This window comes from Polypterus senegalus, chromosome 3 (genome assembly GCF_016835505.1).
Source record: "Polypterus senegalus isolate Bchr_013 chromosome 3, ASM1683550v1, whole genome shotgun sequence".
NCBI lineage: Eukaryota > Metazoa > Chordata > Cladistia > Polypteriformes > Polypteridae > Polypterus > Polypterus senegalus.
Genome location: NC_053156.1, coordinates 11,441,606 through 11,456,834, shown reverse-complemented (window position 1 = coordinate 11,456,834; position 15,229 = coordinate 11,441,606). Strand labels below are relative to the sequence as shown.

General features: G+C 45.5%; 1 protein-coding gene across 3 annotated transcripts in view; it reads right to left on the bottom strand.

The window, feature by feature from the left end:
* Nucleotides 1-15,229, bottom strand: part of b4galnt1b (beta-1,4-N-acetyl-galactosaminyl transferase 1b) — a 161,312-nt gene that overhangs the window by 53,814 nt on the left and 92,269 nt on the right. The window contains exon 1 of one of the 3 annotated variants that reach the window (XM_039746604.1): nt 12,143-12,255. The exons of the other annotated variants lie outside the window; for them this stretch is intronic. The gene's annotated coding sequence lies outside the window, so the exon portion shown is untranslated. Of the gene's footprint in view, nt 1-12,142; nt 12,256-15,229 lie in introns of those variants that run through there. 3 annotated transcript variants of the gene reach the window in all.

Sequence of the window (15,229 nt, the reverse complement as noted above, 5' to 3'; positions counted from 1 at the left end):
GTTCAGTCCCAACCCCTCGAGTCCCCTTCGCATTGTGCGTGTGGAAATGCTCTTACTTCTCACTATTAAACATAGACCGGAGTTCTACTGTTGCTTGTCTTCGAAATTTGATTTCACCAAACGTTTAAGTGATCGCCGATCACGATCATTCAGGATTTTTTTCCGGCCACATTTCATCCTCGAAGACGATGGGTCCCCACTATCCTTCCAGTTTTTAATAATGCGTCAACCCAATTTTAGTAGTTTCTGCGGTCTCCTTAGATGTTTTCTCTGCTTGATGCATGCCAGTGATTTGACCCTCCTCACACAGACCAACGTCTTTTCCACGACCACGAGATGCGTCTCTCGACACGGTTCTTTAAGGAAGGAGAAGCAACTCATTGCACCAGTTGGGGTTAAATGACGTGTTGCCAGCTGAAAGAGAATCGCCCAAGCGGTAATCACCCAATAGGAGGCTCGTACCTATTTGATTAGTTAATCCGGGGGGGTGACTCGTTTTTTGGCCAGGCAGAGTCTATTTACATTCACGTACACATTATTTTGAATTATTTTTTTAAACATTCGTGGTGCAGTTTATTCCATTTATTAAATGTGTGCAAAACATGTAAAGAAAGATATAATGTATAAATATTGTATAAATAGAGTGGCCTCGCAGTTAGGAGTCTTGGGTTCGCATCCCGGGTCCTCCCTGCGTGGAGTTTGCGTGTTCTCCCCGTGGGTTTCCTTCTGCAGTCCAAAGACATGCAGGTCAGGTGGATTGGCAATTCTACATCAGCCCTAGTGTGTGATTGGTGTGCCCTGCGGTGAGTTGGCACCCTGCCCAGGATTGGTTCCTGCATCGTGCCCCGTGTTGGCTGGGATTGGCTCCAGCAGACCCCCGTGACCCTGTAGTTAGGATATAGTGGGTTGGATAACAGATGGATGGATATAATAAACATTGAACTGTATAATCATACTTTCATTTTACAGAATGAGCTTTAAAAATGATTACATGAAATGCTGTATAATTATAAAAATACAAATCATAGAAGGTGAAAACTTTTCTTCTTGCCTTCGTCTTTGCAATTTAAAAAGTTTTCTTTTTGTTTAATTCATTACTTGGGTGAGTTTATTTTTATCTGAAAAGACAGATGAACTATAATTGTGCTTGAAAGTTTGTGAACCCTTTAGAATTTTCTAGATTTCTGCATAAATATGACCTAAAACATCATCAGATTGTCACTCAAGTCCTAAAAGTAGATAAAGAGAAACCAGTTAAACAAATGAGACACAAATATTATACTTGGTCATTTATTTATTAAGGAAAATGATCGACTATTAGATATTTGTGAGTGGCAGGCGTATGTGACCCTTTTGCTTTCAGTGTCTGCTGTGACCCCCCAATAACTGCAACTAAACGTTTCCGGTAACTTCTGCTCATTCCTGCACACCGACTTGGAGGAATTTTCGCCCGTTCCTCCGTACAGAACAGCTTCAACTCTGGGATGTTGGTGGGTTTCGTCACATGAATATATATATATATATATATATTTATACTAGCAAAATACCCGTGCTTCACGCGGAGAAGAAGTGTGTTAAAGAAGTTATGAAAAAGAAAAGGAAACATTTTAAAAATAACGTAACATTTGCTTTCTATTCGTTTGCATAAGCACAGCCCTTCACCCGCGAATATTTACCGGTAGCGTGTCTATTGGATTGCTGCTGACGGACGGCCTTATATGGGCAGGCACTCAATTACGTGGGAGGCGTGACGATGAGGGACGTAACTCCGCCTCACCCGGCGACCGAGCTGCAGGCTATAGCTGTATATATGTACGTAAGTAGGCTCCTGTTATGACCGTTACGTGTAGAATTTCGAAATGAAACCTGTTTAACTTTTGTAAGTAAGCTGTAAGGAATGAGCCTGACAAATGTCAGCCTTCTACCTACACGGGAAGTTGGAGAATTAGTGACGTTTGGAAAATTCAATATGGCGGCCAACAGTGGTGTCATACCACCGAAATAAGTACGTACATCGGTTTTGGTTAGCGCAGGGAAGCCACCTACCAAATTTCGTGAAGATGGGGTCAAGCCTTCTACCTACACGGGAAGTTGGAGAATTAGTGACGAGTGAGTGAGTGAGTCAGTCAGTGAGGGCTTTGCCTTTTATTAGTATAGATATATAGATATATAATATAAAAAAGTGACTGGTACTTTTTTTTTTTTATACTTAACACAAATATATAAATACTATTATAGAATAATAATATAGTTATACTGTATATTAACATTGATGTTATAAATCAGGTTCTAAAATATACCTAGACCTTTAGTACTCAGATGATTGTAATCATGCTGTAAAATAGCTTATAGATATATAGATATACTGTATATATACAGGGTGGTCCAGATCTAATCATGCAGGTCCAGATCGTCTGGATGACTTTGATTTATGTGAGGACGATTCCAGTTCACGTGAAGACGATTCTTCATGTCGTCATTTTGCACACTTCTCAGTGGTCTGGGATTTATATCTATATCTATATATATATATATATTGTGGCAAGCGGCTGGTGGATGGTACCCAGCCAGGACGCCCAGGAGGACCAGAGGAGGGCTTGTGACCACGAGGGGGTGACCGCCCTGGTTGCATTGGGGACCACGGGTGCAGAGCTTGGAAGCTCAACCCTGTAGGGGCCCGTGGTCACCACCAGGGGGCGCACCGGTGCCTGAAGCGCCCTGGACCTCAACACTTCCGCCACACCAGGAAGTGCTGGGCAGAAGAAGACTGGCGACACCCAGAGTGCTTCTGGGTGCGCAGCTGGCACTTCCGCCACACAGGGGAGTGTCCGCGGAGCAGCTGGAGCCCATCCGGGCTGCTATAAAAGGGGCCGCCTCCCTTCATTCGGAGTCAAGAGACGGGTGGAAGCGGCCGGAAGGAAGGCACTGGGAAGAGAGGCCTGGACTTTGGGGGATCGGCGCTGGAGGCACTGGGTTGTGCACTTGACGAAACTGTAAATATTGTAAATAAAATGTGTGTGCTGGGTGACAAAGCGATGTCCGTCTGTCTGTGTCCGGGCCACGTTCCACTATATATATATTTAAGTATATGGTGTTTGTGCTGTTTACTAGAACACATAAAGTTGTTTTGCGCTGAGTAAATAAATATTTATTTTTTACCTACTTCAAATGAATTAAATGTCAGCATCAACTAGAATATTTTACTTCCCACATTTTATAAATACATACAAACACAAGGCTGCGCACTATTATTTATACAATCTTATTGTGCTTTCATTTGTATCGTACCCCTCTTGATTATCGTCTGAGACCCTGGTGAAGGTACTATACAAGTAACAAGTGAAATGCATTATTATTATTTATTAGAATTACGATTCAATAGAATTGGCAGGCAGTTTCTTTAAGTGGGATTGTAACTATGCGTGTGTGCTGTCCATGTGTCCCTTGATAAATCAATCATTCATTAAACACTATTTGTTTAATCAAAAAAGAATAAATGACTCCATCTGCAGTTTAGGATTCAAAGCACCGTTCGTTGAAGAGAACTTTTTTTTTTTTTTATTTAATTTATTTTAGAGATATATTCTTCCATTCAGCAATGTGCCATGAGCGAGATTCGAACCCAGATCCCTGAGATTACTTCTGGTAGATTGTCTCTCTCAAGAATCGCAGCTACACTTCAACTAATACACGCAATCCTAATTCCAGGACCCGGGAAGCAAACCCAAGTCTCCTTACTGCGAGGCAGCAGCGCCACCCACTGCGCCACCCTTGAAGTGTTACCGAGCTATCGATGAAACTTAAAATACAGTTGCCAAGTGTATCGTTCCCTCCCGAGTGCTGACGGTTTTTTGAGATTACGGAAGCTGATTTATGGTGGGTTGGCTTCAGTAAACTGTTCGACACCACAAAAGCCAACTTTACTTCTCCACCGGACCACACAACATAACTTTTATTACTGAATTCTTTTCGGTGCATCAACTGAAACGATCGGACACATTTGTTCTTGAATGCTGTTGTTTGACTGGTGTTCGCTGTTTACTGGTTTGTGCTTCTCACAGCAGGTCTGATAGTGTGATGACTGGCAAATTTGAAATAAATAATGAATTAAATGTAAAATTAGCGAACAATAAACTGGCAGCTCTAGTGACAAACTTGTTCGGTCTGCTGTATAACTTTTGGAAGCTGCATATTATACATTAAGTAACTGTTTGTTGCCCTGCTTATATAGAAGTTAAGGTTTTACCATAAACTGAAATTCTGTGGTGGGCTGGCATCCTGCCCGGGGTTTGTTTCCTGCCTTGCGCCCTCTGTTGGCTGGGATTGGCTCCAGCAGAGCCCCGTGACCCTGTAGTTAGGATATAGTGGGCTGGATAATGGATGGATGGATGAAATTCATAGCCCCCTATAGATTACAGATTTATTTGTTTTCTTTTTCCAAATATTTGAAACTTTTACAAACACCAAAGAACGGACTTCACTTGCAAAGACCCCTTCATGGAATCTTTATCAAGCCACATGTCCGGCGCCGCATCCGAGTGGCAGCCTTTCCAGCAGCTCCGTATATGACTTTATCTTTTTACCATCTCTATTTTTCTCTATTTCACTGCTCACTTCTACCACTTTCTTTTATGTGGAATTGCTCCCTGGACACTTTTTACTACACTGTGTGCACAATTATTAGGCGAGTGAGTATTTTGACCATATCATCATTTTGAATGCGTATATTCCAACTCCACGCTGTATTAACTTGAATGCTTATTGGCTTAAGCACGTCAGGTGATGTGTATTTGTGTAATGAGGGAGGGTGTGGCCTAAGGAGATCAACACCCTATATCAAGGTGTGCAGAATTATTAGGCAGCTAGTTTTCCTCGGGCAAAATGGGCCAAAAAAGAGATTTAACTGACTCTGAAAAGTAAAAAATTGTAAAAAGTCTTTCAGAGGGATGCAGCACTTTTGGAATTGCTAAGATATTGGTGTGTGATCACAGAACCATCAAACATTTTGTTGCAAATCGTCAACAGGGTCGCAAGAAACGTGTTGAGAACAAAAGACGCAAATTAGCTGCCAAAGATTTGAGAAGAATCAAACGTGAAGCTACCAGGAACCCATTATCCTCCAGTACTTTCATATTCCAGAGCTGCAACCTACCTGGAGTGCCCAGAAGTACAAGGTGTTCAGTGCTTAAAGACATGGCCAAGGTAAGGAGGGCTGAAACCCAACCACCACTGAACAAGAAACATGAGTTGAAACGTCAAAACTGGGCCAAGAAATATCTGAAGACAGATTTTTTTTCAAAGGTTTTATGGACCGATGAGATGAGAGTGACTCTTGATGGACCAGATGGATGGACCTGTGGATCAGTAATGGGCACAGAGCTCCACTCCAACGTGGAGGTGGGGTACTGGTATGAGCTGGTATTTTTAAAGATGAGCTAGTTGGACCTTTTTGCATTGAAGATGAACTCAAAATCAACTCCCAAACCTACTGCCAGTTTTTCAAAGACACTTTCTTCAAACAGTGATACAGGAGGAAGACCAGGATTTATATGCAGGCCAATGCTCCATCACTTGCATCGAAGTTCTCCACTGCGTGGCCAGCCAGTAAAGGCCTTAAAGATGAAGGAATAATGACATGGCCCCTTCCTCATCTGACCTAAACCCTATCGAGAACTTGTGGGCACTTCTTAAACGCTAGATTTACGGGGGAGAAAAACAATCCACCTCTCTGAAGAGTGTCTGGGAGGCTGTAGTCACTGCTCCACAAAAGCTGATCGTCAACAGATCAAGAAACTGACAGACTCCATGAATGGAAAGGCTTGTGACTGTTATTGGAAAGAAGGGGGCTATATTGGTCATTGATTGATTGATTGATTTTTTTTGAAATGTCAGAGATGTTTATTTGTAAATTTTGAGGGGTTTGTTTATTATTCTCACTATAACAGATGAAAAGAAACAAGTGAGATGGGAAAATGTTCATTTTTCCTTTAGTTGCATAATAAATCTGCACACTAATAGTTGCCTAATAATTGTGCGCACATATGTATTCCCCTGATGATGTTCACACTCACATTTCCGTTGTGAAACATTCAGGTTTATTAACATTTTGGATTGACTGATAGCACTGTGTTTGTTCCATATTAAAATGAATCCTCAAAAATACAACTTGCCTAATAATTCTGCACTCCCTGTATTTGACATGGATTTTTACACTCCGAGAATCGCCTATTCAAGTAGTCAGCTTAAAGCACTGAGAAGAAATGCTTATGCCGGTGTGGTTCCTTATTTACCTGACGAGGTAAGAAGACGATATCGGGCAGCCGAGCCGGCGTAAAGATAAAAAATAAGATTAAATCGAGACAACTTGAGAGAAAATGGCGTTATAAACCGTCGGAAATGTGAACTCACTACCAAATAAAATCGACGAACTGGCTGTGCTGATGAAAAATGTCAGAACCTACAGAGAAAGCAGCTTGCTGTGTTTTAGTGAAACGTGGCTAACGGCTACCATCCCAGATGCTAACGTGGAGCACCCCGGGTTTAGCACAGTCAGAGCGGACAGAGACGCAAGTACCTGTGGAAAGAAGAAAGGAGGAGGACTCGCTCTCTATGTCAATACAAAGTGGTGCAACTCAGGACATGTAAACGTTAAAATCTCCACTTGCTGCAGGGACATCGAACTGTTGGCCGTAAGTCTGCGCCCCTATTACTTGCCCAGAGAGTTTGGACACGTGATTGCTGTTATTGTTTACATCCCCCCTCAAGCGAACGCGGAGATGGCGAGTGACATCATCCATTCCGCAGTTGCTAAGTTACAAACGCAGCACCCTGAGGCACTTGTGCTAATCGCTGGAGACTTTAACCATGTAACGCTGGACAAAACATTACCTGCCTTCTCCCAGTATGTGGATTGTAACACCCGGGAAACAGGACTATTGACCTACTGTATGCAAACGTTAAAGACGCATACAGCGCCACCCCACTGCCTGCGCTTGGGAAAGCAGATCATAACCTGGTTCTGCTTCAGCCTCAATACAAACCAAGAGTGAGGGCGCTACCTACAACTACACGCTCATTCAGGAAGTGGTCCCCTGAGGCAGAGCAGGCTCTGAGAGACTGCTTTGGAACTACAGACTGGGATATATTGCTGGTCACATAGTGAGAACATTGAAGAGGCTGTTGAATGCACAACTGATTACATCAACTTCTGTATGGACATTGTAGTTCCAGTAAGAACAGTATGCTGCTATGCTAACAACAAGCCATGGATTACAAGTGACATCAAGGGCCTTTTGAACCAGAAGAAAAGGGCTTTTAAAGGTGGTGATCAGCATGAGCTCAAGCGTGCAGAAGGAACTCCGAGTCCAGCTCAGGGCGAAAGAGCAGTACAGGAGAAAGCTGGAGCAGAAGTTGCAGAACAACAGCATGAAGGAAGTGTGGGATGGGATGAAGATTATCACTGGCTGCAGCTCGAAGCGGGGTGCCGCCATCGAGACAGACGTGGAGAGAGCAAACCAAATGAACAACTTCTTTAATAGGTTTGATCACAGTAACCCACTCTCACCTCGAGTACTGCATCCTCCAACCATCCTTCTGCTGATACCAGCATAGGTGAGACATCCCCACCCACAATTACAGCAGCCCAGGTGAGCAGAGAGCTGAAAAGACTTTGTGCCAGCAAAGCAGCGGGTCCAGATGGTGTATCGCCACGATTGCTGAAGGCCTGTGCGTTGGAACTGGGGAGTCCTCTACAGCGCATCTTCAACCTGAGCCTGGAACAGGGAGAGTCCCAAGGCTTTGGAAAACATCTTGTATCACTCCTGTCCCAAAGGTATCACGTCCTAGTGAGCTGAATGACTTCCGGCCTGTTGCTCTGACGTCACATCTGATGAAGACCATGGAGGGCTGCTGCTTCACCACCTGAGGCCACAGGTCCGCACGCCTCGACCCTCTGCAGTTCGCATACCAGGAGAAGGTGGGAGCGGAGGATGCCATCATCTATATGCTACACCGATCCCTCTCCCACCTGGACAGAGGCAGTGGTGCTGTAAGAATTATGTTTTGGACTTCTCTAGCCCTTCAACACCATCCAACCTCTGCTCCTTAGAGACAAGCTGACTGAGATGGGAGTAGACTCACACCTGTGGCATGGATTGTGGACTATCTTACAGACAGACCTCAATATGTGTGTCTTGGGAACTGCAGGTCTGACATTGTGTCAGCAATACAGGGCGCCACAGGGACTGTACTTTCTCCGGTCCTGTTCAATCTATATACATCAGACTTCCAATATGACTCGAGTCCTGCCACGTGCAAAAGTTCGCTGATGACACTGCTATTGTGGGCTGCATCAGGAGTGGGCAGGAGGAGGAGTACAGAAAGTTAATCAAAGACTTTGTTAAATGGTGCGACTCAAACCACTTACACCTTAACACCAGCAAGACCAAGGAGCTGGTGGTGGATTTTAGGAGGCCCAGGCCCCTCATGGACCCTGTGATCATCAGAGGTGACTGTGTGCAGAGGGTGCAGACCTATAAATATCTGGGAGTGCAGCTGGATGACAAATTGGACTGGACTGCCAATACTGATGCTCTATGTAAGAAAGGTCAGAGCAGACTATACTTTCTGAGAAGGTTGGCATCCTTCAACATCTGCAGTAAGATGCTGCAGATGTTCTACCAGACGGTTGTGGCGAGTGCCCTCTTCTACGCGGTGGTGTGCTGGGGTGGCAGCATAAAGATGAAAGACGCCTCACGCCTGGACAAACTTGTTAAGAAGGCAGGCTCCATTGTAGGATTAAAGTTGGACAGTTTAACATCTGTGGCAGAGCGACGGGCACTAAGCAAACTCCTGTCAATCATGAAGAATCCACTGCATCCACTGAACAGTGTCATCTCCAGACAGAGGAGTAGCTTCAGTGACAGACTTTTGTCACTGTCCTGCTCCACTGACAGACTGAGGAGATCGTTCCTCCCCCACACTATGCGACTCTTCAATTCCACCCGGGGGAGTAAATGCGAACATTAATTTTATTTTAATTTTTTCATTTTATTACTATTTAATTTAATATTGTTTCTTTGTATCAGTATACTGCTGCTGGATTATGTGAATTTCCCCTTGTTATTAATAAAGTATCTATCTATCTATCTATTTCAGTGAAGAACCGCACAAGTGTCACTCTTGATCTTTTATTTTTACCTTTGGGGTCATTTTTACGGACTTAAAAAAAAAAAAAACCTTCGTTACTTTTTACCGAGACGTGAACGCGCGGTTTGTGAACAGCTAACTGCCACGAGCGATTCGGACGGGACTAAAATTACGGAGGTCCTTCTTGTTAAAATGGCTTTCCCCGACCGCTGGTGTCACCCGTCCGGTTAAGGGCTCACGTTACACCATAAAATACACAATAGGTCCTTCCAAATGGAAACGTTTGCCCAAGTGATGAATCTTGGATATTTTACATGCACGGTTGTCAGAAATCTCAAATTGGACTGCAGAAACGTTAATATGTAAAGGAACTGCCAGAACCCCCGACATGGCTTTCAAACCTCCGCTAAGCTGAATTGCACTTGGAGAGCGCAGCGTGTGCCATTTCACAAGTCGCGGCCGCCTCCCATGTGTGACGTTTTGAAAAAGACGCCGCTGCCTTTAGCTGGATTTTCTACACACGAGAACATTGGGTGACTTCAAGGAAATCAGTCAGCACCACCCCCCGTTTTGAGTGTGTCCCTCGCTAACACCGCTGTAGGACCTCCCTTTTGGAGATCATATCGGTGTACTTTCCGGTGTTGGACGCCCCGACTCGTGCGTCCCAGCCCGTTTACATTTCTTCGTTTTGACGAAATTCTAAATTTGAAACAGAAAATGTGTCAGTAGAGGTCAGTGCAGTGTAAGGAGAGGCAGCACGGTGGTCCAACACATTTGTCGCTTTCTTATTGTTGACAGTCAAGATGTCGTTGTCAAGTCCAATTGGTCGAGGACCATGGGTATTACAGGGCGGGGCTATGCTGGCCGCAAGGCACAAGGAACAAACTCCGGACAGACGCCAATCCATCACAGGGTGAACAAAGGCACACACGCACACACGTACAAGCTAAGGCCAGTTTGGAGTTGCTAACTCATCTAACCTGCATGTCTTGTTCATAAGAATTCTGAATGCTGTGAAGGCATTTGATATGCCGTTCGACTCGTCTTGATATCTGCATGGTAATGTGGGACGTCGAGCCTTTGCCGGCTGCCCCAGAGTCAGATTAAGACCTTTAGAGGCCCTAATTACTTCAAAGATTTTGGAGCCCCCCACATTTATGAGCTGCACTCACTGACAGTGACGATCACGTGAGATCTGTGACCAAGTCGAGTACGATCACGTGAGCCCCGGTGGACCATGTGAATACATTTTTTATTGTATTCCCAAGATGAATATTATCATTAACCTCTTAATAATAATAATGATATATACACGTGTGTGTGTGTGTATTTAACGTGGAAGGCCATTTTTGTGGACCCTGGTTCAGTTGCATGCATTTTAAGTTTTGCGCCACATGGTCCGGAGAACATTTCTTTGGTGCCCCCCTTCCCTTGATGTCCTATAAGCACCTGCTTATTTTGCTCAATTTAATGATCAATCCGACCCTAGGCTGTCCCCTGTTGTTGGCGTCGAGGTGATAAGTGGAATGTATTTTGTGCAGGAGAACATTTTGATAAACAGCAGGCGTCTGCAATACAAAATGATCAGAAGAATCTGAAGTTGTGCTGCCCACATCAACCGCCCCTTTGGGAAAACAGAATCGGTAATACGGGCATCCTGTGTGTCGTTTTATGCTACTGTGTCTCCTGTATACAATAACATTTTTGATATTTGGTGGCGCAGTGGGTAGCGCTGCTGCCTCGCAGTTAGGAGACCTGCGGGTTCGCTTCCCGGGTCCTCCCTACGTGGAGTGTTCCTGTTCTCCCCGTGTCTGCGTGGGTTTCCGTCCACAGACATGCAGGTTAGGTGCATTGGCGATCCTAAATTGCCCCAAGTGTGTGTGTGCCCTGCCCCGGTTTTGTTCCTGCTTTGCGCCCTGGGATTGGCTCCAGCAGACCCCCGTGACCCTGTGTTCGCCCTCGAACAGCCAAATAAATAAAAATCAAACCTAAGTATGTGGAGTACAGTTTTAGACTATTTCAATGCCATTTGTATGAATATGAAGTCGTTTTTGATTTGCGATCATCTACAAGCCCTCGATAGACCCCTAATAGAGGTGACAAATGACAAATCTGAAACATAAGCGTGTGAGATATCGTTTTCGACTATTTGAAGGTCGCTGATTACGAATATGAGGTTATCTTTAACGTTTGACCCTTTACTAGCCCTCTATAGACCTCTAACAAAGGGTGAAGATGAGATTTGTGAAACCCCAAATGGCGTCCCGGTAGTGAAAGCACTCTCAGTGATTAGAATCGCGCAGGCTCAGTTCAGGTTTTCTTGATCTCTTAGTATCCTGGTAGCCATCTCGATATTAAATATGTTGCTCACTTTTTTAAAACCCAACCAGCTTTATGTTGAGCACTCTTCCCAGAATGAAACGGTTTTCCATCAAGTAATTGGACCACACAGCCCAGTTGAGTGCCATTAAAGAAAAAATATTTTTAAGCGTGTACCTCATGATCACATTTCTTATATGAACACCACGAAGTAGGGAGGAATGCGCTCGTCCTGACTTATTATTATTATTATTATTGTAAACAAAAGACTCCGATCTCGGAGCCTCCGGCTAGTACACCCTGACTCACCTGTCCTAATGGATCTGGATTCATGGGTAATCTAAACCACACCTTCTATGTCCTAATCCTCGACTTCACTCTCCCCATAAGAGTATCGGCGACCCCAGGCTGCCCGCGTGTGACACGATGGTGTTGGTGAAGATACCCCGAGGTGGATGGCGCCTCCTCAGCCTTACGTACAATGCCTACTGGCTGAAGCCTTTAGATTAGTTTACTTCGTTATCTTCAAAACTCCACTCGCCATTTACCACAAATATTTAACAACATGCAACCATCTTCTTTATACACCCTTGGCGCACTCGCAGGTACACCTACCGACCTCAACAGGAGGTGACAAAGTGGACGGAATGCGGAGTTAATAAACGGATCGACTTACTCGCTTCGATGAACCGCAAGCCTCTCGGCGAGCAGCAGCCCTGTAGAGTACCGACGGGCGTATAGAAGATCTGCTCAGCTCGGCTGTGTTCCTCCACGGAGCTGGCCGACAACTGACTTCCTCAGAAAAGTTGCTGGGCCGGCACTCACAAGACTCGCAACGCCTTCCATTGACTCATCGCGACATGTCAACACTGAACGGGCAGACGTATAGTAATCACTGGAGCGCGCCTTCGTCCAAGCGCGCCTTGAAAAAGCACGACCTGCGCGTGCACCTGCGACCACCGCGGGCTCGGCTCAGCACTTTGCCTTTATTTTTATTTCTTTTTACCGTGGAGTCCTTTCAGACGTTCACAACAGCGACTTCATGCAGACCCCTCGATCTCTGGACTACAGTATGGGTTCACATGACCATCAGTAGGTCGAATCGTTCTGATTGGAGCAGGAAATATGAAGCCACAAATGCACCGAGCAGGCCTGGTTGCAGGGACGTCTGCAGTCTACCGAGTGGCCGCCATCCTTCCGTTACCCAACCCGCTATATCCTAACTACAGGGTCTGCTGGAGACAATCCCAGCAACAACTTAGGATTGCCAATGCTCCTAAACTGCATGTCTTTGGACTGTGGGAGGGAACCCACGCAAACACCGGGAGAACATGCAAACTCCACGCAGGGAGGGAAGCGAACCCACAGGTCTCCTTACTGCGAGGCAGCAGCGCTACCCACTGCGCCGCCATGCCGCACCGAGTAGCCTGTTTTTCATTCATTCATTCTCTCTCTGGAGTAAAATCACACTGTAGTTTATTCTCGTTCTGCGAGCATTTATCGATTGGAAGAGTTTTAAGTTTTACAGAGGTGCTGCCACAGCACAAGACCACCCACCCTCCATTTACACCCGGACATCCTGCAGTGTAAAGCGCGGCCCCCTAAAAAAATCTAAACCGCTTTTCTGGTCATATCTTTCCACCAGTCTTAGAATTTGGGCAGCGACTACATTGACATTTATTTACTTGGCAGACGGACGCTGGTCTATCGCTGGTTCTTCAGTGGCACTTTATGGTTCTTTAGTGGGTTGTGTGGTTCCCATATTTCTTGACAAACGGAAATGGCAGTAGGGGGTCCAGGACTCCCCGTGAACAGGCACCATACATTTGAGTAACATTAAGTAACAGATCAGTGAACACACCAATGGGGCTACGTTCAGGTTTTCTAAATCTGTTTGTGTCCTGCTAGGTATCCGAAGGAGTTTGGGGTGTTTTTTTTTTGTTTTTTTTTTGACAGCACAAAGAATAAACTTTACATGCGCAGAACGCTCCTGGTTTCTCCTCCATACTTTTGAGACCTTCTCGCGACGACACGTTCTGATGTGCCAGCATCGTGGAGGAGCTGGGCGACCTGAATGACAAGAACACTAGCAAAACGCCAAACTAGAGAAGAATCGGTCAGAAGGGATACGGAGAGAGCAGTTGACTATGGCCGCCATTCCTAAAGGCTAAAAAGAACGAAAGGCCTCGTCTTTACCAACTGTTCGGCTACCAAAAGACATTCATCAGGCAATGCTTACATAGGTGACGCCAGAGACCCCCAGCAAGCAACCTGGCACCCTCCCATCCCACCTGGCATGCACTTCCTCATCATCACAAGGTATCTGACTGTAGAGAGAGAGCAATTGTCTGTGGCCACCATTCCCTTGTTTGGGGGGGTCGCCTCTCGTGGTCACCGGTTGTCACTTTTCATTCGCACTAAAGCAGGTGACGTTGTGCTTCCTCATCATCATCACGGGGTGTCAGACGGTACAGCGCGTATCCCGATCAGTGATGGGTCGTTCTTGAACGATTCGTTCATTTTGAACGAATCTTTAATGTGACTCGGGAAGAACGAGTCGTCTCGTGGGAGTGATTCGTTCAGTCGCGCATGCGCATTTGCGCAACTTCCTATAGTTTCTGTATTGGAATTGATTCACCTGTTTCGAGTCTTCGGGTTTTTCGAGTCGTTCGTTCATCACGTGACAGCCCCATAAGCTTAACCAACTCAGTCTGAGCCGGAAACAGAATTGATTAGTTCATCTCTCGAGTCTTCGGGTTTGAGTTGTTCATTCATCACGTGACAGCCCCATAAGCTTAACTATGCAGTCTGAGCCGGAAAGAGAATTGAACGAAATGACTCGAAAAATGATTCGTTCATTTTGCTGAACGAGACTCAAAGATCCGAGTCAGTAAAATGACCCGAACTTCCCATCACTCGGATTCCCGATATCAGAGTAGCGCACAAGCCCGCCAACACGCTGCGCGCAGCCCTTTTTAACGCCAAAGGCAGGAAATCAGCAGCAGAGACACGCGGGACGTGGTTTAGAGCACACCACGTGATTCATGTCCGGCGGCACACGTGGGGCGAACATCAAAAAACACCCGCCACGCGTACACAGGAACATCACCGTGCGGTCAGAGGAAAAGGACCCACGGTCTCCGATTTACACACACGCAAGTTCGACCGGACACACACACACAGAGACACACACATTCAAATGGGACTCGGCGCGAGTCAAATTCAAGTGGCAGAAACGTGATGGCTGTCCAATGAAAACGTCATTAACGGACACGAGGTCGTGAACTCAGGATATGCAGGCTCCAAAAGACGAACGTGAACGTAACCAACCACCAACAATATGACCAACATCCTCTGAGCCCCACCTTATAATTCCACCCCACCTTTGGGTTCTTGTAAGGCTAACCACGTCCTCCTGATAATGATTCCTGATAGGACTCGAAAGCCGAGTAATAAATAACTCTTTTAAGATACGTGATTATTTCTCTCCCTCTGCGGATTTCCAGCTACAAACCTGCACACCTTATCAGGGACCTTCGCCTCCATATAATAAATTGTACAAGAAACGTGAGACACAAACGTTGCATACAGGAAGCTGCTTTTGTTTTTTTGTTTTTGCTCTGCTGGGTTTATGTTCACTTAGTTCTCCAATCAGGATTTCTGAACTCCATTATAACTTTATCTGCGGTGGGCTGGCGCCCCGCCCCCGGGGTTTGTTTCCTGCCTTGTGCCCTGTGTTGGCTGGGTTTGACTCCAGTAGACC